Source organism: Puma concolor, chromosome C2 (genome assembly GCF_028749965.1).
Source record: "Puma concolor isolate L17-30 chromosome C2, mPumCon1.1.hap2, whole genome shotgun sequence".
Classification (NCBI taxonomy): Eukaryota; Metazoa; Chordata; class Mammalia; order Carnivora; family Felidae; genus Puma; species Puma concolor.
The window spans coordinates 112,666,570-112,691,999 of record NC_141675.1 but is presented as its reverse complement, the minus strand read 5'-3'; the positions used below and the strand labels follow the sequence as shown (position 1 = coordinate 112,691,999).

Sequence of the window (25,430 nt, the reverse complement as noted above, 5' to 3'; positions counted from 1 at the left end):
TGAAGAGCAACCCCTCAATAAACCATGGACACTTCAATCCTTGTGTCAGGCTCTGCTTTTAGAGAACTTACCTAAAACACTTTCTAACTCTAACTGCCTTACTGTCCCACCCAAATTCTCATTTTTGCTTACCTCAGCCAGAGTTCATTTCTGTTGCCTAACAATCAAAGAACTCCAGCTAATACCCTTAAAAACAGGAAAGGAGAGAAAAGGAGAGAGTGCTTCATGATCACAACACTACTAGGGCCACATAAAGTGGAAAAAACAGGTTGTGGTGAGAAAACTAGTTATTTTTGAGTGTCTTAAATCCCTGACTAGTTTGTATGATCCAAGACAGCAAGAACCATGCTTGCTAGCTAGTCACCTTTTTTTAATCTTCCATAGCATGTAGCACAAGTCCTTGAACAAAGCAGATGTTTAATAAATATGAATCAATCAATTTCACAAAGGTAAATTCCCCAGAGTGCTTATTCCATCACAAGACAATGTGAAAACAGATCAATTGGAAAGGAATGAGAGTGTTTTTCTTACATGGATCATATTAATTACAACTAATATTTACCTAGTAAACTATAGTTTGCAAAGCATGTCTACATACATTGTTCAATTTACTCATTTCAGCAATCATGTAAGGTGAGTTTTAATAACAGCCTCACTTTACAGATGAGCCTCAGAGAGGCAGAGATTTGTCCAAATGGCATAGATAGTAAATATTTAACAAGAACATCTGCTCCAAATCCTATATTTCTTCTTCTGAGTTAAGATCTCCCTGGCAAAGGGGGACACACACACACACACACACACACACACACACACACACCTGGTCTTGTATTTTTCCAGAAAGGACCTTATGCTTGGTGTTCTTGGAACCTGAGATTGAAAAGAGTGACTAGGCTGTGGAGACAACAAAGTGTGAGGTGTCTGCAGTCTGTCACTTCTTTCAAAAAAAGAGATTAATAGCAGCATAAAGAAAAGCCACAAGATGCCTGAATGATGTGTGAAAGACAGCAGGATGAGGCAATCAGAGGTATATGAAGAAGCAAGGAAGACTTTGCCCCATTCACAGATCTGAGTCAGATGTTATTGTTATTCTCCTCTAATTCCTGGCATCTATTGTTTCAAGTGTTGAGCACTTTGAGTTTCTTCTCCTAGAAAAAAGCAAAGCCCATCCAGTTTCTCTTCAATTAGAAAGTTTCACTCACATCCTTTAAAACATAATTAATCAGGGTGGTGTGTGGCCACTTCCAAACCAGGAACCAAAACTTTTCCTTTAACCATTAGGAAAACCTCTCCCACCCAGGGAGAGAGCTCTCCTTGCTCATTCTCAATGCCAAAAAGCAGAGAGTGAGAACAGGTCGTCTGTCTAAAGTCTACAGGTATCATGTGTTCTAGATATAGGTATCTAGTCCTCGAGGTCTGAGAAAACACAGGTCATCTGTCTAAAGTCTACAGGTATCGGGGCGCCTGGGTGGCTCAGTAGGTTAAACGTCCGACTTCGGCTCAGGTCATGATCTCGCGGTCCATGAGTTCGAGCCCCGTGTCAGGCTCTGTGCTGACAGCTCAGAGCCTGGAGCCTGTTTCAGATTCTGTGTCTTCCTCTCTCTCTGACCCTCCCCTGTTCATGCTCTGTCTCTCTCTGTCTCAAAAATAAATAAACGTTAAAAAAAATAAAATAAAATAAAAATAAAGTCTACAGGTATCATGTGTACTAGATACAGGTATCTAGTCCTCGAGGTCCAAGAAAACACAGAATCCATCTGAATAGCTCCTGAAAACGTCTCTGCAAATGAAATTGTCTGCTGGCTAGAGCTTTCACATTCACACTGATGGTGTCTGATTTTCCATTCTTTTCGTTAATAATATTCTTCTACCTAGGACCACTTATTTCAGGCTATTTTATTCTAGGGCTGTTGGGCTTCATTCCAACTAGAAAAACAGGCAAACGTTTCCCAGGCACATTCCCCTGACGGTCTACCACCCACCTAAGTACTCACCAGGAGTCACTCTGATCTTGCCTGGCAATGTCCTCAATGTCAGCCAGAAGATCCTTCCAAGTGGATTCCAAGCACTCACAGATGACAAAATTATCTGCCTTGATCTATTTGTCCTTTGACCAAGAATTTTAAAGCACCTCTCCAAGAACCCAAAAATGAAACCTCCCTCCATAGATAGCATTTTGTTGGCCAGCACTATTACAGCCAAAAGGGTCTCAGCCACACATCTGCATACATTATGATTTAAGGGTGAGAGAAGTTAGGGAATGCACCCTAAATCAACCAGGGGTTAAGCAGTCAAGGGTAGAGTTTCTTGTCCACACTACTCTTCCTAAGTCTCAGCATGGTTGTTTACAAATACTATTCTCTGTAAGTTTTTTCATAAGTCAAACCAGTTATCTTGGTAACAGATTCCAAATATAGGACCACTTCACTACTCTTTTTGTCTTTCATCTTCATTGTTTAATATGTTTTCTTTTTAACTAAAAGAACATCTAATGCTCATATATTTCATGGAGAGAGGATGTAGGGCTGAGGAGAAAGGAAGTAAAATCCATTGGTGGTCCCAAAAAGAAAGTGAAGACCTACTCTAAGTAAGATGATTCAGAGAGAGGTATTTCAGCAAGATGATTCACTAATGTGTGGATTTAGGGGAGCTACAAAGGTGAGTGCAATAACCTAGAGACAGTGGCAGTTGAGGTCTTACCACTGGTGTACCTGAAGAGAAAGGTGAGAGAGTTATCGGAATTCAGCAGGAGAGAGAGTTGGGTGCAGTCTGCTAGCTTGTGAAGAATTGTGACTTGTGGTAAAGGGACACAGAGCCAGGTCTCACAGGGAAGAGGGCAAAGGAATATACCCCTGAGCTTGCTGTCATCCCCTTCCCACAGCTTCCTGTAAGGGCTTCCCTTTGGCCAAACCTGAAAGAAAGCTTGTGGGCTTGGAGAACCCTGGTGATGTAGTCTATACAGGTCAGCCTCTCAAGGCTGACAATTTTACTAGGTTCTTGAGATACTTAGAAATGATAATACCAAAAACCTGATAGGTACCAGGTACTCTTACTTTATTTCTTCTTTACCATCTTCTATTATAGGCATTTTATATCTGTCTTACAGATGTGGAAACTGAGGCTCAGACACTTTCAATAACCCAATATGTCACAAAACTGGTAAGTGCCCCATCCTGGTTTTGAACTTCATTCTGTCTACCACCAAAACAAGTATTCTTTCTGGTTTGTCCCATTGCATATCAAGTGGCCATCATTGTGTTTAGTAAATAATAACGTTCAATAAATGGTAGCTTGACAAGTATGTGCTATGTACTGTGCTAAGCCCTTTATATATATAATATATATTATATATATTATATATATATATATAATTATATATATATAATTATATATAATATATATATATATAATATATATATATATATATATAATTATCTCAGTTAATCTTTAAAACCACCAATAGATCTTATCCAAAAGAAAAGCTTCAATTATCACTGAAGAGATGCACAAATTTTTACCAAGGACTATGTGTTGGCCATAAAAAAAAAAAAAAAAAAAAAAAGCCTCACAGAACTCCTTCTTCAGGGAGTATAATTAAGAGTCCTAGGGTCTGTATTCTGAAATTTCATCATTCCCTTTACTCTGAGGTCACAATTTCCACCAGCTACTCCCAATTAATGACTGAGTGCAAAAGGGACACTAAAGTCAAGCCCTTTCCTGGGAGATGTGAGATTCATTTGATAAGAAACTTTGGCTTGAGGACTCCTCAGTGGCCTCACCAAACTCTTCTTAGAATCAGTCTAAGATGTTTTTGCCCAAACTTCCTTCCCTCTTTCCCTCATTTGGTATCAGACCTGCATTAGTCTGAAGTCTCTCCCAGACTTTCCCAGTTTCCTCTCCTTTTTTGCTCACAGGCATTTCTCCTAAAATTTTCTTGCAAGTTTAATTCTGTCTTGGTATCTATTTTTTTTAGCCTATCTGATTCTTAGCAGACCCTGCTAACACAGGAGTCTCACTGAAATTGTAGTCTTAAATATAGCATTTTATAGATAATTGTTGAGTATCTGTTACTCACAGAGCTGTATAAAAGGTAAAAGAGAAATCAAGCCAGCACCTATCCACAAGTAGCTTACAATCTAGCAATGAATTTGTTATATACAAAGATACGCTATTAGATGGTTACCTGATACGCCAGAAGGAGAAACCATCGTGGGCGGTCAGATTCCATCCTTTTGTGTTTTATGCTATTATCAGTGGGAATTCCATGCATGTTCCCTGGCAGTGTGTTTCTTTGAAAACTTGGTTCTAAATCCAATATCAAACTGTGGTTTTTTGAATTGTAAGTGGAAATGGCTTGGCAGGAAGAAAAAAATGAACCAGCTGTCTTTGTCCAACTGTTTGAAATATGTATTTTCCAAGTATCCATTCTTTCCACTATTTTTTTTTTCCAACAAAGACCCCACAAAATATGTTTGCACTCAGGAAGTCCTCCTCTCCTCTGAGGTAGATGAAGGTAGAAACAAAGTCATTGACCTAAAGCATTCCTTTCTGTTTATAATAGACTACTTTCTGCATCCCCCCAACCCAAATAAAAAAAGAAAAAACTTTCCATGAAATTTTCTTATGTAGATATTTGACCAGTATTCTTTTCTTTCCTCATAAAGAATGTTTGGGGTATTTGTAAAGTACACACACACACACACACACACACACACACACACACACACAAACACACTGAGAGAAAGATAATTCTAGTTGCCTTTTTTGTTGAGTCTGAGAATTAAGAAATGAAAGACAATTCCAATTTTCTATCATTTTCTTGCTTGAGGGAAGTCATGGACTTTTATTTTAAAAAATAGCTATTTTCTTTTTGTGAAGTCCTGAAAAATAACAACCACCTTTTGACTGGCATGGAATCTATAACGACTGATTAATCATTCTGGAGAAAGGATGAAGGATGAATATAGATCATTTCAGTAACTTCTAGTTATGCTAAATTAGTTTAATGACAAGTGATTTCTCACCTTTGATATGTTATTTTAAAAACAAACACATAAAAATTTAGTCAAACTATTGTCTGAAGGGACATAATGCCTCGAAACTTTAAGATGTCTTCTCAACTGCTAGTATGCCTCTGTTTATACAGAAAACAGCCTACCAAATATAAGTAGGAGGTTAATGGGAAAAGCCTCTGCTTTTTCAGAGGCCTATTAATGATCTGGCTAGAGGTCTTTAGTTATTACACTTGTGGATCTAGCTGATTCTGAGAATCCCAGCATGAGTTCTGACAAGAACTCAATGGAACATGGGTCCCAAGCTGGGATGACAAGGATCATCAACTAGGATGACAAGTGATACCTCACCAGCTTGATCTACCAAAGTCTCTGTCAGCTGCCTGGCATCCAGGACACCAATCTAGCTGAAGGAGCAAATCTGTTCTATCTTATGTTTCACTCCAAACAATTACCCTTATTTGAAAATAATTCTTGACAGAAGTAGAATAAAAATAAGAAAGTGTTGAAAACTCAATGAAATGAATAAAATTTCATGAACGTTATTACATCTCAAGAAAAGCCTATTCCTTTTACAGAACCTTGTCTCCCTACTCTGTGGTCTAAACTTCCACGGTCTTAACACATACAGCAGCTCCCCAACACCTGTGGGGGATAATTTCCAAGACCCCTAGTGGATGCCTGAAGCTCCAAATAGTATTAAACTCCATATATACTATGATGTTTCCTATACATACGTACATATGATAAACTTTAAAATATAAATTTAGTAACAGATTACTAAAAATAACTAATAATAAAAGAAGACAATATACTATAATAAAATTTATGTTTAGTGTGAAGAAGAGGTGAGAAGAACCCCTGAACTGACCAAGTCCACGTGCCCGTGTCCAGTGCCAACGCCCCACTGCTGTCACCACCAAGCCCAAGTGAAAGTCTGAAAAGGGGATGCTAAAGGACATAAAGCCGTGGTGAAAGATGAACCACAGAGAAAATCCTCAAGGTTATCTACTAAATCTGCTCCTCCAAAGCCAGAGCCCAAGCCTAAAAAGGCCCCTGCAAAGAAGGGAGAGAAGGTACCCAAAGGGAAAAAGGAAAAACCTGGTGCTGGTAAGGATGGGAATGATCCTGCAGAAAACAGAGATGTCAAAACAGACCAGGCACAGAAAGCTGAAAGTGCTGGAGAGTCCGAGTGAAGTGTGTGCATTTTTGATAACTGTGCATTTCTGGTAAATGGACAGTTTGAAACACTATTTTTTATCAAGTGCTATAAAAGTGCAGAATTTTTTTTACTTTTTTAAAGCTATGTTGTTAGCACACATAATACTATATTGTTGTTTGGTGGGAAGGGCATATGTCACTAATTAAGTATCTCTGAAGCTAGACTGATAACAAGTTTGCAGGGTGGACACCTTTCCTTGCTAGTTTTGAGAAACTTCCTCTTGGTTCCCAGGAGGAAGGATTCCTTGATGTCAACAGACATTAGCCACCTTGGCACAAATGCCTTGTGGTGTGGAAAAACTAAAGTTCATTTTTTTATGTCTTCTTCTCCCTCTCTGTTGGAACCTGACTCCAATATACTTCCCAGTATATTAGGCAATCTGGACTTTACTGTCACTATTGAGATGGCATTCCTCAAAAGAGTTCTTTAGCTTATGGATCTTCGGATTGATAATTCTGCCATTTTCATGTTATTTCCTGAAAGTCAGGGTTGGCTTGTGAAAAGTTGTTGCACAACGTGCTAAATGTGAATGTCAACCCTCATTCCTTTTTTTTTTTTTTCAATATATGAAATTTATTGTCAAATTGGCTTCCATACAACACCCAGTGCTCATCCCAAAAGGTGCCCTCCTCAGTACCCATCACCCCCCCTCCCCCCCTCCCACCCCCCATCAACCCTCAGTTTGTTCTCAGTTTTTAAGAGTCTCTTGTGCTTTGGCTCTCTTCCACTCTAACCTCTTTTTTTTTTTTCTTCCCCTCCCCCATGGGTTTCTGTTAAGTTTCTCAGGATCCACATAAGAGTGAAACTATATGGTATCTGTCTTTCTCTGTATGGCTTATTTCACTTAGCATCACACTCTCCAGTTCCATCCATGTTGCTACAAAGGGCCATATTTCATTCTTTCTCATTGCCACGTAGTACTCCATTGTGTATATACACCACAATTTTTTTTATCCATTCATCAGTTGATGGACATTTAGGCTCTTTCCATAATTTGGCTATTGTTGAGAGTGCTGCTATAAACATTAGGGTACAAGTGTCCCTATGCATCAGTACTCCTGTATCCCTTGGGTAAATTCCTAGCAGTGCTATTGCTGGGTCATAGGGTAGGTCTATTTTTAATTTTTTGAGGAACCTCCACACTGTTTTCCAGAGGTCAACCCTCATTCCAAACTTTCCCTCTTGAGAGCATCAAATGAAGACTTCATTGGGGTTTATAGTGGCTTTCTGATTTTGGTAGTCCATTGAAGACGGGAGTTTGAAAATTGTTGTACACTCTTAACGATTGTCTCCCATGTCCTGCCTGAAATACCATGATTGTGAAAAGTATCTTTAAAAAGCTGGATATGGTTTGGGGAAAAAAGTTATGTGAACATGTCTCTTTTTCTTAAAATATCTTCTTGTACTGTACTCGCCCTTCCTGTGATGATATGCAATGAGAAAATGCCAAAGTGATGAGATGAAGCAAGGTGAATGACGTAGCATTGTGCTACTAATTACCTTCTGAAAGTAAGTCAGAAGGTGACCGCAAGTAACTGAGACGGTGGGGGGAAATTAGTCCCAATCTGCTTTAAGTGAGCAATTCTTAGCTTCCTTTAATGTAGCTCCTTGAGGGTAAGAATCAGCATGTATCCTCCTGCCCTCTTAACCACCCCACCCAGAAAAGTACACAGTGATTTGCACATAGACCAATAAATAGGAAATGAAAATTGGATGTCCTAGGAAAAATAAATCAATTATTTTTGCCTTCGCATATATTTTAATTTTCTGGACTACTGATTGATGAGCAAATTATTAAAAGAGAAATACTTCAAAAATCCACAAAGATCTTTTCTTTAAAAAATATAGACAGACATTTGTAAATTGAACAATATTTATCTTTAAATTTCTATAACCAAAATTATCTGTGTGACCACAGAATTGTTAACTGGTTACTTTTGTCATTTAGAGTCATTTTTTAATCACTTTCTCTTTCAAGAGAAAGTCTCTTTCAAGACTTTCTGGGAAATTTCCCTTTCAGATTGGGTCAAAGTCGGTGGATTTCCTACTTTCTGTGAGACAGCCCACTGGAGGAAAACACTAACTGACCAGGATGGGTAGAGATAAAATTCCTGTGAGGAACAGTTGAGCTTGAAGAGGCATTCCCAGGGTTATATTGGAATGACATTTCGAGGTGGTTAAGTCAGAATTGTAGTGGTTGGAAGAAATCAAGATTATAGCAGGAAGGTTAAAGCATTTAAAAGCTGAGGCAGCACTGATCAAGATTTAAGGAGCCATCTGGGAAGCAATTCTGACTCCACAAGCAGCATTTGCCAGTCTACCCCTTTTGTTTCATGCCCAGAATTTTTGGAGAGGAGTTGATAAGAGGAGAAGCAGTGCAGGAAGAGAGAAAGTGCTTGCCATGCTAGTGGCTTTTCTCTTCCTTTCATGTTCCTTAACTCAGCAACAAACTATAATCCCTATTAAACACAGATACAACGGGGGCCTTTTTCACCTGAGAGGAATTGCACTCTATAACTGAAAGCTATCATATGCTTTTGCTAGCACATTTGGTGTTACTAATGACTTGGAATACTGGAAGATTTTTCCAGTCCCTCACACAAAAACAGAAGTGGCCACATCAGTAAGGCAGCACTAAAGAGAATTTTGAGCATCTGGATATTTAAGTAATTAAGATGGCCCAGAATACTTCAGTCTATTATTCAGCACAAACCAAAAAAGAAGTCGTTTCCACAATTCACAGCTATATTCCCAGACTTATCGTACTTATGTCTTCTATAGGCTGAACACTGGACTCAGAGCCCCAAGAACTGCAAATGAGCCTGATACCACTTACTATCTTGTAACTTGGGCAAGTTACTTAGTCTCTTCAAGCCTGAATTTCCCCACCTATGAAACTAGAATATTTTTATCTGTTGTACTTAGACAAGAGAAACCTTGTAAAGCTCAAAAGAGGAAATGGATATGAAAGCATTTTAAAATTCTAAATCACTATGCAAGAGATGGTGTTAAATGAATTAGTGGGGGTCCTTTGCTGATCTTTGATTAAGTTCCACTAACCGTCCAACATTTGGGTGGTCCTGACCTGACCATTATCCAGTCCTCAGGCAGACCTTTCACTGTCTGAATCTAGTATTGGGTGGAGCATGAATTAACTGAAACCAAATCAAATCTCTGTCCTGCTTGTTCCTGACAGACCTCCTAGTAATTAGCATTCCAGAGTTGCTTTCAAAGATGAGAACTGCAAGAGAAATAATAATTGCATGGTTTTTTAAACTATAGGGAATTGTCCATCTCATGTATTCTATTATCTGGGAGCATCCAAATTAATGATATCAGTTCATGTATTCCATAAGAATGTACATAAATATACATGTTCTTTGCTCGAGTTCTAAAAAAAAAACTGTAGTGAAAAGTATTCCTTTGCCCCTTGGATTTCAGTAAAGATGTTTTATTCTTCCTACTAAATCATTTCAAATTATGTTCCATGCCCGTAGTGTGCATTATATATCCTGCCAGTCAATAGCTAGACTGCAATGGCATTCATCCAGATACTCATTTTTACATAAATGGTTTTAAAACACGTTCTCTATATTACATCCTAATCTCATGCTGGCCCAGCAAAATATACATGATTCAATATAATGCAAATAATATTATGATGAGAAAAAGTTACCAAGGAGTCAAAATGGTGTTATAAAGACTTACTATAAAATCCATATGCTCACTCTGAAAATGTTCCAAATAAGCACTAGAAACTGACAGTTTAATGTGGTACTGAAAAGGTCAGATCAAGAAGCAGGAAGGCTCATGAAACCAAAGCACATGCAAAAGAAATAGCCAAACGAGTATCATGACTCCTGTAAAGAATTCCATATAACACAGGACCTGAATTTCTAGTCCCAAACTTAATTTACTTCTGTTCATATCAGAGACAAAATATCTTTATTAGAAATACTGGAAAAGCAGAGTAATGTAACTATTGTGTGTTTGCATTAATCCAAATGAACGGAAAATTTAGCCACAAAATACCTTCCTTAGAATAAATGTGAACACCTACACTTTAAATCTCCCCACATACCAAGATTTTACATGTCCATCTGCCATTTAATTCAGTTGTCTGATGAGAATTCTCCATGTGCATCACACTTGACTATGTTTTCTGTACAGTTTGCAGCTGGCTTTCTAGAATAATGTTTCAGGCATGGTTATTGGCTTATATATTCCTATGGTGCTTTCTCAGAGTGAATATCTTAAATAATTTTCACTTACCTAAGTGTAGCTTCAAATATGCTTTTAAAAGGGACCCTGAAGGATTTGCCAAGACCTTGTATTTTAAATTTATGGCCTATTATGACACCATCCCTATATTTTATTGCGTTCCCACATTCCTGATGGAGAAACTGAGGCAGAAAGGGGAGACTCTGATTCAAAATACTCAGCGATTGAGTCCAGCAACGGAACTCAAGTTTCCAAATTCCTTTTATTATAATAGTTTTCTCAAGTTGCCTTAGAAGATCTTCCTCCAGGCATGATCAGAACTCTGACAAACAACTAACTGCTTTGAAAAACAAGAAATTATCTGCTGGAACTCCCTTAAACTGGCATATGTGAAATCAAAAGCCAAAAGGACCAAATAATCTTGGCTCAGGCTGCATGATAATTCCGACAGTAAAACTCTGAAACGCAAACATGCAACCGTTCAGAAAATAAAATAAAATAAAATAAAAGCTTCAACATTTCTCTCAATCCAACATAAATCAAAACAAACAATAATGGTCATGAGAGGTTTCCAAACTGGCCTGGATAGAGCAAATCCCTAAGCTCCAATGTAAAATAATTGAGGAGAAGCTCTCTTCTCTGAATCAGGCAGCAAATCCCAGGGTAACAGGCCCTCTTCTCTTCTACTTTCCCACCAATAAATACAGCCACCTGATCAGTGGGAATCAGGGTGTACCTGCTCCAAAGGGAAGTGGCAGCCAGCCCCCAAACTCCATTTAAATGAAAATAGGGGTCAACAAAGTAGTCAATCAATCACGTATTTTTTGTATGGAGGGAAAGCACAAGAAAAATAAAAAGGAACATAGAAATCGTAAGCAGAAAGCAGTCTAACCCAGCTTTCTCCTAACTCTAGAATGAGAACTTGGAATTATGACAAGAAAAGATTGAATTTTGAGGATTCTTTGGTTTGTGGCTACTGCTAAGTACCCTTATATTTTGATTCAAGTTATTTATTGACTCTTACAGCAATACTGGTAGCAATGTGCACTTAGGAATTCGACCTTTTTTAATTCTAAAATTGATAGACCTTTTCTGCCTCAAAAATATAGAATGAGAATCAGTAAAAGACAAACAACAATGTCACAGCAATCAGTTGTAAGTCAGCAAAAATAATAGCAATAGAAACAAAAATCCTAACTTGCTAGCTCAGAGACACCATTCCCTCCCTTCAATAATGTTTATTACAGTATAGGTATAATTTTATGTGTACTTTGTGATTCTTTCATGACAAATTCTGCCTCCACGTAGGAGTCATTTTGAAAGTGTTTTGAATGGCAAAGTGTGTTTTGAATCATTCAAGAATTCATAGCAAATTAAACTATGCAAAACCAAATTTCATACATCTCCTAGAACTATTTCTAAACTGAGAGCCATTCAAAGAAATTTTGTGTTCATGTATATTCCATCTGTTACAAATTCATGACTTTTTAAAGGAAACTGTTTATAACGAGCATAGAATCATAAGCTTGTAAACGAAGTCTTTGGAGACCACCTACTACAACCCGCTCAACAGAAGAGGAGACTGGGTTAATAGGCCAAACCCTTACCTTCAACATGACAGTTTAAAATAGAAAATAAATCTATTAAGGCATTGCTAATGGCTTTTTAAAACATATTGCAAGCTATTACTCTTCCATTAAAGGCTTGTTCTGATTCTTTCTAACTCCAAAAGAGAAGTGTGCAACTTGCTTCCTAAACATAAGCCATGTGTACACTTAGCGAACTGTTTATAATTCTGATTTTCATACGTTATTTGTATTTTATTATCCCTTAAGGTATCATTTTCTAAATAGTAAATGGGAAATGTGTATGTACATGTGTGTATATGTACATGTGTGTGCGTGCGCACCTTTAAGAACTATCATAGGCACAGAGGAAACTTGAGTAGTTGCCTCTTTGTGGCCTCTGGAAGACAGCAAGAATTAATATTCATGGCTGCATGTAATGAATTTTCACTGTCAAAATCATTGTGACATTTCAAGGGAAAAAGCCCCACAATTTCTGAGTAGCTATAGTGAATGTAACATAAATTATACCAACTGGTTCTACTTTCTTCCTGCAAAGAGAATGAACCGAATTGGTGGGTGTAAGCCAACATCTTAGAATGTGCCAGTTCGTGGATCTCCTTTCACCCAAATAAGAGACTCCATTTGATAACTATTCTTTTATGCCAAATAAATCCAGATCTTAAAAGCCGTTATTTCAGTAAAGTTGAAGGGCAGAGACAAAACAGCACGATTCCTGCAAATCCTTGGAAACAGAATGAAAACTTATCTGTCAAAGAACTGCAGAACTCTAAACTTGAGACCATCTTGTTCAACATCCTCATTTCAAAGATAAGAAATCTCCAGCTAGAGAGGTGAAGGGCCAATTCAATGCCCCCCAGACAATAAAGTGTGGCTCATAACTAGAACTCTGAAGACCCATCTACCTGAGTGGTTTTTCTGACTGACAAATGCAATGAGAGAAGTGGCTAATTGTGGTTCTTCCTGAAATCAGAATGTGACCTCCACATATACTCACATCTTTTCATCTCTGATTTTCATATTGATATTCACATGTTTATAAAATAAGCCTACACTCAACTCCTTTAGACTATTCCTATTTAAAACAAATATTTTGTTTCCTCAAACTCAGTAACCTTGCTCTTAAAACTTCCACATAAAAGTCCCCTCTATAATTTAAAGATCTCCTACATCCATCTCCTCCATGATGATTTCCTACAGGATTCAGCCAGAAAAGGAACCTTCTAAGCCCTAGGATATCCCATTCACATCTCTTATTTAGCATCTGTCACGTGCTTCGTCATAGTAATGTTATTCTATGTGCATTTCATCTGCCTCACCATGTCTAAAACACCTGGAGGTTAAGTCAGAATAGTATTTCTCCTTCAGTTACATTTGTAAAGCACAACATTTGTCTTTTGGGGAAGCCTGTCAGCCCCTGTGAAGTCACAATCTGATTTGTATCATAGTGAATTATTTATGAATCTGGATCCTGCAACAAATTAAGAAGCCCTCACTATCTAGGATTATGTTTGTTTTTAAGATTTTTTTTTGTTGTCCTTTTTTTTTCTTTTTTTTTTAGAGAGGGAGAGAGAAAGGCAGAGAGGCAGAGAGAAGGGGAAAGAGATGCTCAAGCAGGTTCCATGCTGTCAGCACGGAGCCTGAGGTGGGGCTCCAACTCATGAACCGTGAAGACCTGAGCCACAATCGAGAGTTGGACACTCATTTGTTTGTTTTCAAAACCTCCTATTGCACATAATTTAATTAATTAATTTTATATATTCTTACCATAAAAAAATCACCTGGATATGCATAATTGTGCAATAAAAATGACAGGGCTTGTCAAGGTAGGGTCAGGGGCGCAACATACAAAAAAAAAAAAAAAGAAAACATTAAAAAAAAGATAAACTAAAAACAATGGTAGCACAATTTTAAATATGATAAGTGGTTAAGAAATACATAAATATTACAATAGATATTTAGATATAGCACTCCACCTGGAATTTCCTTGAGGAAGTGGGCATCAGAAGCACTGTACCTTGTGAGTTACTGTAAAGTGGTAGAAGGAGGGTTATCTGGAATCAGATGGAAAGTTTAACACCAGATGTGGATGGGTGTGGCTCCTGACACACACAGAGAACTGAGGTAGCTGGAGATGTATGAGGTGTCCATGTTTTGTGTTTTCCCAGGCCACTTGGTTCAGCTGGGTGCAGTTTCCTGCCATCCCTTAGTATTTCTTTCAGAGGAAATTGTACATAAGCCCAAGCAAAATTCATGTTATGCTCAAAGTGTTCCCTAATATATCAATTGCACTGGAAGAAACTCACATTTTTAAAGTAAAGCGTTACAGCAGAAGTGACTGCATGTGTATCTTTAGATGCCAATGCTTTCATTCCTATGGATTCGATTTCCAGGACAGAGATTGATGGGTTGAAGGATTTATGTCTGTGGTTTTCGTTTTGTTTTGTCTCAGATATTGCTAGATTGCATCTTGGTTTTAACATTTTAAGATATTTTCTCTTTTCACATCCTTAGAGAAAACAATTCAGTCCCATACTGTACACCTCACATTTTTCCCAATTTGAGATAACAAGTGTGAGACTGGATGAGATTTTCAAGACGGGATCCTAGATCTTGCTTTGCACTAGCCAAAGCAGCTAAACGGTTAAAGAACAAGGCTTTTTCTAGGACATCTAGGGAATGAGCCGCTCTTACTCATCTGCCCTTCGCTTCCATCTGGGTAGCTCAGGACCAGAAAAGAAGATTCTTAGAATATTCTTCAGACCCCAAGGTACTTTTTAAAATAAATTTTCTTCAGATTATAAAAATTAAAAAATTCTCTTTGGGACAGGGCTAAAACAGATTTTAAAAAGAAAGAGAAATAACATTTACTTATGACTCCACCAAGTGGAGATAACCATTTTTAATATATTGGTGAAGTCTATCACATGTTGACATCATATGATATTTAGTTCTATCTTGACTATTTTCATGTCAAGAATGAAATTAATATAAATATAATTTTATATTTATGTTAATATATTATTAATACTATATTTATAGTATTTAATTATATTTTATATAATTATTTATGTTTATATTAATACTATATTAATTATATTACCTAGAAGGATTTCTGGAGCATATGGTAGTTCATGTTAAACTTTGTAAGAAACTGAAAAACTATTTGCCAAGTGACTATAGATTTTTGAATATCTTCTAGCAGTTCCAGCTGCTCCAAACTCTGTCAGGACCTAGTATTCTCAGTTACTTTTTTTAACCATTCCTATATATATATATATATATATATATATATAGAGAGAGAGAGAGAGAGAGAGAGAGAGAGAGAGCTGTCAGCACAGAGCCTGAAGTGGGGATCAAAGCCACAAACCATGAGATCATGACCTCAGCCAAAATCAGACGCTTAACTGACTGAGCCACCCAGGCGCCTCGCATAGGCTTTTTAATGTTGCCCTTCCCTACACACAGATTAAGCCTTTTGTTTCATAGACGATATAGGAAAGAAGTGTCCTGGTGGGCTTCTGGACATTCTTCAGTGATAGCAGCTCTAATACAATTAATGAGTGAGATCCCATACTATCGGGCTTATGCATAACCTCCATCCCTGCCACCATAGCTCATTGTGTCAGCACTGGAGAAACCAAGCAAAGGCTAACTGACAATAACTGGCCAAGACACTGTGTCCACTGGGGTTTAGTGCTTATTCTACGGGTGATGCCCTCTGGTAAGAGATAACATTTCATAAAAAGACTTTCATATTTTCCCACCTCGTAGGTCTATCCATGCGCCTCTTTCCCAGACGTCCTTTTCTCCATTCAGCATATCCACTTCCACCCTGGCCCAGCCACCAAACCATTAGTTACAACTCAGGAGTCCATGTATATTCTTATTTTGGACTGCTTTTCTTTCCACACAAAGTGGAATGACCAAAGCTCTGCTTATTGGGAGAATATTCCTTCCCTACTCCCTTTCAGCACTATCACAGGTGAGATAGCAGGAATCCTTTTATAGCTTGCCCCTATATATCAAGCCTACACGTATGTGAAACAAACTCTGCTTTTATTCTCCGTCCATTGGCTGATTTTAAGGAACTCCTCATGACTGTAAAACGAAGGAGAGAGGTTCTGGTACATGGTTTCAGATGGCAAGTGTCTACGGACCACCACTTCAGGCTTGACCCCAGATGTGCTACTCCCTTCTTAAAAAGGATTACTGTTCTCCGTCTGACCTTACAGCTTCATGAGTCTGACAATATTCTGCTAATGATAAGCAGCTCTAGCTGCAAGATCACACTGTGTCTCAAGGTGAGACATTCCACCTCCACTCACACCCAGCAGAAAACCAAGAGCTGTTTCCAGCCGGTTTGTATAGTTCTCTACTGCAGATACATTACAACATCTACTGCATTACAATAATTACAGATGGTATTCCCCTGTTTCAAAACCACAATCGACATTGTGATTCTCCTACTGGAGTTTTTCATAATCTCCACAGGACATCTTGCCCCACCACACATACATTATTACCAAAAGGTCTCCTGAACTGCAGGCCCAACTGGCAGGGCTTATCCTATAGCTGAGCTGCCACCAAAACCTTTCCTGCTCTGGGCCTCACTCAAAGCCAGCAGGCTTCTGTGTTCCTGGGACATATTACCAGAGTAGTATATCCAAGTATAAAGTGTGCTGTCTCTGAACCAGAGAGGCCCTCAAAGCACTGTGCTTTATTCTTAATGGTAGGAGTTTCCTTTACATTGGAGGGATATCCTAGTCACCTCACTAATGTGCTGGGAAAATGAATCTGAAGAGTTTATTTCCTACCATGTTTTGTACCAAGGCCTCCAACATACTTATTTGTCTAGTCCAAATAACATGGTATCATCAATAAATCAATGTGATGTTTTATGGGACATCCAGGTGGTCCAGGTCCTGTTGGGATCACATTGTGACAGAAAGTGAAAGTTAATAGGGCCCTGATGTAAGACCATAAATGTATACTGTTGTTTCACTCATGTGAATGAGACCTGCTTCTATCTTCCTAATAGGTATCGAAAATAATGCATTTTTCAGATCAGTGGTTGCATGCCTTGTACCTGAGGTTCTTCTCTGGCAAAAATACAGCAGCTATAATTGAAACTACCCTTTGGTTGAATTTACTCTCCTCTAGGATCCAATCTGGTTTTTGTAGGGGCCAGATAGGTGAATTAAATGAAGATGTGATAAGGAACCCTTCCCCTGACACTAAGTCTGTCACCACCCCCTCTACTCGAGATATATATTGTTTTAAATTCACTGGTTTGACAGTGGAGTGGGGGCCATTTTCAGATGCATCCCCTAAATCCTTCCCAGTGGAAATTATAACAACAATTACCCAACATGCTTAGAAACCAGTATGTATATTCTTCCAACTACCGAGTATGTATATTCCAATTATACATTCAGGGACTGAGGAAATAACAGTGGGGTGAGTCTATGGTTCTAGTGAATCCATGTGACCTAGTCTTGGGCCAGGACTCCATCTCTTACCTGGATCCCACATATCCCCACTCTGATAAGGATACCATGATGATATTTAGTACCAAAGTATCAATGTCAACTCGGACACTGTACCCACTAGCCCTCAAAATGTCTAGGTATCACCTTTTTCCCAATGGACAGTTACCTGAGTAAATATTCTAAGTCCCTTTGGGAAAGGGCTGAGTAAATCATTGCTGTATACACTTGCCACGGTGTTGTGGGCTCCTTCCTCATGGAGACCAGGCTTCTCGTTGTGTCAGTGGCTCCAGGAAGCACAACTTTCCTTTGGGTGTCTGCTTTGACATCTCGATCAACCACTCTTGATTTCTTTTGTTAGCATAAGTTAGGTAATACTCTTAGTGGCTGCCATCTATCCTGCCCCTGGAAACATTGATTTTTTTTTTTAAACCATCGCCAGAGATCTATGCAAGTCAGGTCCCCTGGCTGCCAAGCCAACCATGCTATTCATTATGATAACTGCACCTACCTTGTTTATGGTTAATTGCTACCACATGGTGGTTTTACCATCCCCAACTTAAACAGGACAGCAATAAGCTTCTCAGCCATGCAGGTGCATGTCTCCAAAATTCTTTACCACTTTGGTAAATAGCATGTCCATAAGGCCTTCCTATGGGGCATAGTCAGCTGGTAGATGTTCCAGCCTTATTTAGATATCCACTTGAGCAGGCCCTGATCCCTCAGTCTTTTGATCCCTGCCTCTACCATCTGCCACAGGAGTCCCAACATTTCTACTTCACTTAATGTGGTCTGTCATTTCTCTGAAGATTCTGAGCAGCATATTAGCTCTATCTCCTGGGTTCTTGATAGGGTGTCAAATCTTATAACCTGGAAGAATGCTCTCATGCAGATAAATTCTCCCTTATCCAACTTGATGTTCTACCTCCACTCCTTGATCCAGCACCTTCATGATATAAGTACATCATACACACCCTCCTGACTCCTGCCAGTACATATTAGCCGGGCCCAGTAGTTCCTCGGGTATATATTCTCTTTGCTCCCTTAGCAGGCCCAGCCCTCTCTGGCTGGGTTATGTTGTGAATTAGCCCTAGTTCTCGGTCTGGTGTCCAGGGTTAAGGATGGTTCCTGAAAAGAGCGTGTAGTGTCTCTCAAACCCTGTGTGTCATCTTCAAGCAGCAAGGAGGACTAGCATTTAAAATGTGGAGTGGGCCACTTCTGTGGGTCCAGAGCTTAAGAAGATCTGAAGATTCAAGGTTTTTAAAGACATAAACACAGATGTTCCCATTTCAAGCCTCAAAGTTCTGCATTCTAACCAGGGCCCTAATCTTGTTAAAGTAGACTTGTAGGGGTTGAAAATTAACCTTCTCTGAAATTCCACTAAGCTCATAATCAAGTCTTGGGCTCGATCCTCAAATTCTTCTTCCTCTGCTTGTAGGAGATAAAATTCTTTTTGTATGCTTCCAAGGCAGCCCTCTGGCCTGCACACTTCACCTTAAATTTTTGATTAGCCATCCTTAACTTTTAATTGTTTTTCTCCAACGCAGTGCTTATGCACAGCAAAAGCCAGCTGATTCCATTGGCTTAATAATCACTTATTTACTGCAACTTCTCAAAGGCGTGGGATATTGCTCCTACCAGAATATTGCCTTCCACTGTATCCCATCTTAATTCACCACTTGAGAATGTTCTAACTGCACTGCCACACATGCCAGAGGCTCAGTGTCCAAGCCACCATCAGGGACAGGGTTCTCACTGCCCTCCAGCTAGCAGGTGATCCAGCTCTAAAATTCCATTGTAGAGGCTCAGACCACCACTGACCAACTAGTATTTAAGCTGGGTTCCCTAGAAAACAGACTTACAGGCTGAACAACACCCATAAAGAAGGAAGTTGACCTGCAGTACAGTTGCAACAGGGGCCTCAGCCAATCCTGCAAGAAGCCCTGGAACTAAAATAGCTTTTTAGAGTTTTCTAGAATTAAGCCAAGGAGGCAGGGTCTCTGTACCCCCACATATTTCAATTATTTAATATGAGCGGTCTCCAGGAAGAGAGGTACCCTTGAACAAGACAGCTCCCTTTATTCTACAGCAATGTCCAGAGATACTCAGCTGTAAGTTGTTTACAGCCATTATTCCCCACAGGTGTGGGAATGGGTGCCACAGACCTGTAGGGCGAATCTGGATGGTACATCACCGTGCTCATTACTCACTTGCACAACAGCAACATTACACACTTTTCCAAATATCTTGGAAAAGATATTTATAAAAGTCAATATGATGATCAGGTAGGAGAAAAAAATGACATCCTAAATGGGGAATTCAACATGCTCAAGCAAAAGTGGAGTTTGAATATTACAACTATCAGGAAAGATGTTCACAGAAGTCCACATAATGAACACAAGTGAGAATAAACTGTTATAAATGGAAAGATATCATCATATAGTCAAGTAGTAAGTAAAAATAGGAAGGACCAAACAAACTCTGGCTGAGATGAGCTCTCATGGCACCAGAGGCAGTGTTAGTCACACAGTCTCCCCAGGCCAACCACCTTCCAGTTGTTACAGTGTATCTAAACAGATTTTCTCTGCTTACCTTCTGTCCACTCACTGTTCTGCCTCAGGGGCAGGGACAGCAGTAATGATGGAGGTCTGATTCTAAAATGGATACTGTTCTGTGCAATTACATCAACTAATACTATCCAGTCATCTCTCTATTTTAACTGGGAAAAACTAGCAAAGAGAAGAGATGGGGATGGGACATCTAGTTGCTGGTTCATCATGCAAGGAGATTGGAAGCCACCACTCTGTCCCAACAACAAGCAACAAGTTGAACAGACTAAAAAAATCAACAACTCATCATTTATCCGTAACAGAGGAGAGGACACAGGGAAAACCACTGCCTCCAAGATTAGAGAGAGGCAAATACAGGGAGTCACGGCCCCCTGGAACAGAGACTTACCTTGGGAACCAAGTGCAGGGCAGGAAACAGGGAACTGTAATTGACAGATTTCTGGAGGCTCCACACAGACAAGTTCGAGAGTTAAACACTCCACAGGGACCCCGTCACAGAGGACCCCTACAATATTGTGAGATTTACTTCCACAAGCACCAACCAGACTCCCTCAGAAAACATCAGGAGAAAACACTCTCTTCTGCTTCCACTGGAGGGAGGAAGAAAGGAACCATTTTGAAATATCCCAGAGAGCTCTGTTCTTCTCTGACATTGGGGAAGAGAAATACCCAACTCCAGCCCTCTCTAGCCATCCTGTACCACCTAAGGGGAGGAGAAAACAAACAAAAAAACAAAAACAAAAATAAAACAAACCTGAAAAACACTTCTAAGTTCACAGTCGAGAGGCACAGGCTTACCAAAAGACTGAGACCTAATCATAAGACTGTAGAATGCTTCTACTCCCCCAGGACCTCACCACCACATTACTAAAGACTGATTATATAGCAATTCCTTTTACCTGGTACGTCATGTCCAGCCACCAAGAAAAAATTATAAGGCACAAGAAACAGCAAAAAACAATTTTAAGAAGCAGAGCAAGCATCAGAACCAGACATGGCAGGGATATTAGGTTTATTTTTAAAGTTTTGTTTTAAGTTTATTTATTTATTTTCGGTGGGTGAAGAGGGGCAGAAAGAAAAAGAATCTCAGGCAGGTTCCATGCTGTGAACACAGAGCCCCACGCAGGGCTTGAAACCACGAAGTCAGACCTTAACAGGCTGAGCCGCCCAGGCGCCCCTGATGGGTTTATGAGTAAACTAGACACAGCTGAGGAAAGAATCTCTGAGCTTGAGGATATCTCAAAAGAAACTCTCAAAACTGGGGCGTGTGGGTGGCTCAGTCAATTGAGCATCTGACTTTGGCTCGGCTCAGGTCATGATCTCATGGTTCATGAGTTCAAGCCCCGCGTTGGGCTCCGTGCTGACAGCTCAGAGCCTGGAGCCTACTTCGAGTGCTATTTCTCCCTCCCTTTGCCCCTCCCTCTCTCATGCTCTCTCTCTAAAAAATAAAATAAATAAAAATTTTAAAAAAAGGAAACTCTCAAAACTGAAGAACAAAGACTAAAAAAACAGAACAGGATATCCAAGGACTATGTGACAATTATGAAAGGTGTAGCATTTGTGTAATGGGAATACCAGACAGAGAAGAAAGGAATAGAAGAAATGTTGGAAACAATGACTGAGAACTTCCCCCAATTAATATCAGATACCAAACCACCAAACGCAGCAAGCTCAGAAAACACCAAGCGAGATAAATACCCAAGAAAAGAGATTGAAATTACCTGAGTCCAATCTAATATCTCCTCCCAATCTGAGGGTTATTAGCACAGATTATAGGAAGCATGCATCTCAAAATTCTGGCCAGTTATTTAGATCAGTCTTCTTTCAATTTGGTGTGTCAACTATTATAGTCAAAAACACTTGAGATCCACCAACCCCACTTACTCTGTTTGCCATGCCAAAGAAAATTCTTAACCCCATTAATGGTAGGAAGAGTGCAATTTTAAATAAAGAGAGCTGAGTAAGGTATTTTCTGAACTTTAAGAAAGTCATAGATAAATATCATGCTACAAAATGTAAAGAAGTTATCATATTGTAAATATAAATATTCTACTAACCCACCCAAGGCCAACTTTAAACTCTGCAAACTGGCAATACAGATCAGCATGATCTTTAGATTTAAATAAACCTAGGTTCAAATCCTGGCTCCACTTCCTTGTAGCTTTGTTTTCATGGGCAAATTCAACCGGTCTAAGCTTCAGTTGCCTCTTACATAAAACAGATACATTACTGATGCCTATTTCCATTGAGTGCAGTAAGGATCATTTTGCAAAAGCATATGCAAATAGCACTGGATTTGGCACTTAGAAAGTCTTTCATTAACAATACATACACTAATTTATTAGTGGTAGTGTTAATATTAGTTACTGTGTAAGCAGTCTCCTTTCTCTGTGTTCCTGGTTTGTCAGAACACAGCCTAACAGAAGCAAGAGTTCGTTTCTTAGCGTTTTAAATTGTGGCCCTCCAGAGGACCAGCAACCCAACTGTGCTTGTTTAATGTGGTTTTTTCTGCACCATATGCGTGTGGGCTTTTAATAAATGCTATTTGATGATGATGATGAGTTCCTGGAGACAGAGCTGTGTTCAGTAGTCACTACATTATGCTTGGCCTAACTTTCTGCTACTCAACTCCAGGAATGCTCTTGTGAACAGTACAGAAACTTCTGAAATTTCCATTTGAGGTGAAGTACCACTGCCAGGAAGCCTCACAAAGGGAGTCATTAACCCTCACCCTTTTTTCTGGTGGCCCCTTCCAAACTGACCCTCAGAAGGGCCTTCTCAGCAGGCTGCCCTGGAGCTCGCAGAGTTCGGTGCATTCCACAGCACGCTATCTGCCGTGCTTCCCGGGAAAGCAAGGGGCTCATGGCTGCTGAGCTCAGTGGGCCAACTCCCAAAGTCCAAATGATGGAGAATAGTTTATTACAACTCCACCAAAAGGAAAAACACGACCAAGGCCTCACAGACCTCAGCCCCTAATCGATACAAAAGGAGATTACAGGGATTCAGACAAGGCTTAAACTTTTAAAAAATATTTGCATTAAAAACAGTAATGTATTAAAACACCAAGCCCGACAACTAAGATCAAAAGCAAAGACTTTTTCTCCTCATAACTTACATGAAAGTGACTGGGAGGTATGAAGGGCTTTTCATCCCATGGGATTAGGCTGCTCAAAAGAGCACAGGCTCTTTTCATAGGTAGTTTGCTTTCCAAGCCAAGAGGGCCTGGGTTTTCTGTTGGTAAGTTCTCCTCACTGCTATTAAAACTATATTTGCCAAATACATTTGAATTAAAAGTCTGTTTTGTTTCAGATGTGCACCCTTATTTTTAGAAGATAAAGAATTTCTTCTTGGGTGAAATGTAAACTTTCTTACCTATGAAAACTTCTACCCTCCTGCCCAAGACTCGTAGTTGGAAGAGGTCTAGTGACCCCTGGTACAACCTTTCCAAGTAGGATGCTTTGAACAGAGTGCTGTAAATGAACAATGCTTCCTTTCAGACAACCTGGCTTCTCCAAACACAGAGATAGCTGTGATGCTTTGCCAGACCAAGAAAGAGCCCTGAGTTTAACAGTGATGACCGGGACTTGCAGCAAAGTTATGAGCTTTGCAGACAGTCTGTCTATGCAGGCTTAGACCTGGTTTCCAAGGTTCACTGAGACTACTGCCTGAAATAGCAGGGAAGAGTGAAAAGTGATTCAAGAGAGTAGAAGGACATCAAATTACATCTGAGGGCAAAAAAGACACAGGGAGAGGCCCGAGACCACTGTGCCTCTCCTTGGAAAACAACAACAAGATTATAAATTTAATATTGCAAAAGTCATAGAAATGAGAAATTTTGACTTATTGCACCTAAGTTTATGTTAGCTGTTATACTCCAAGCCATTTAATCAAATTTTACAGTCACTTGATCAATCATTTCATCAAGTTTTAAAATTCATCCACAGAGATTTTGCAACAATATCCTGGAGATTTTTTTTTGTATTGTGGACTAGTCTGTTGTTACTGGCAATGCGTGTAGGAACTAGTCCTGGTGACCTCTCTGTGAACCCACCAGAAAGTCAAAATTTGCAATTTCTTGTTCAGTGTAAAGCTGAGCTTTGACCTTGAGGACTTTGTTGTGGTGGCTTTCCCCAGGAAATCAAAGAGACTGGTCATTTCCCAAGTCCCCAGAAGCAGTTCTGTTGTGAGAATCTATCAGAGGCCTCTGAGTGAGCATCTCTCAACTTAATGGTTCAAGTACAAATTTTCATTGGTATATAGAGGCTATCATCTAAATCTCAAGTCTTGTAAGAGGTAACAGGAAGACAAAAGGATGAGGGGAAAAAAAGGAAACTTTTTGAGAAAAGAAGAGGTGAGATGTTATAAACTGTAATAGGAGAGTGTCTGTGCTGCATGACAGTATCAGTCTTTCTATCTTTTTGGAATGTCTCACTTCTTTTGTCCAGTACCTTCCATTGTTCTCGCTGGCTCTTCTCATGTTGAGAGCAAATAGTTTCTCTGCCAATTGCAATTGAATGTCTTACACCTCTGCTGAGAACATTCTGTAGATTGGACTTCATTCCAATTGACTTGGATGCCCTTCCTGTTGGCCTTATTTTCCTTGTGTCTCACTTATCAGCCCTCCCTAAGAAGTCGGGGACTGCTAATCTACACCTCAGATGTTGACATAACTTTTGTCACCAGCAATTCGACTTGTCAAGAGCAGTTATGCATGCAATCAGATATCCAGAGCCCAGAGGTTCATCCTTATGATAAACTTCAGTGAGATGTTCAATTTGTAGATTTATTCACTCCCATCCTCACATCCTCTTCCTTTTTTTACCCAACCCATGGGATGACTTCTCTCTCCTAGAAGCACAAGGCTTTGTGAGGGCCAGCATCAGTAAGACAGTATTAATTGAATCCATTATTTGCTAAAACTTTGTGAGAAAAACAAAATATACATCATGAACAGAGCTGAAAGGGACCCTACAGCTTCAGTCTAAAAGTGTTATGTTTCCGACAAAGAAATTGGGATCCACAAAAGTAATTTTTTCAAATCATCCTGCAGTATTGTGGTGGGACTAAACAAGAAAACGGTTCTTATCGCAACTGCTGAGCTCCCCCTCACACGATCATGAGGCTTCCCATTTACTTGTGATGACACCGTAAATTCTGTAACATTATAACCCAGAAAAATTTCCATATAAACTTACACGGTGTCCTCCAGTTAAAACAAAAGTCTATGCTGTTTGAAAATGTTTATTGATGGCTCATCTTCCTGATCAGATTCTCCACAAAAGCGAACTCTAAAGAGCTAATGCATTATTTTATTCTTTTCATTGTTCAAA

At 39.4% G+C, this 25,430-nt stretch overlaps 1 pseudogene; it reads left to right on the top strand.

Annotated features, from left to right (window-relative positions):
* Nucleotides 1-993: 993 nt before the first annotated feature.
* LOC147577493 (non-histone chromosomal protein HMG-17 pseudogene) lies at nt 994-6,211 on the top strand (annotated as a pseudogene).
* Nucleotides 6,212-25,430: the final 19,219 nt, after the last annotated feature.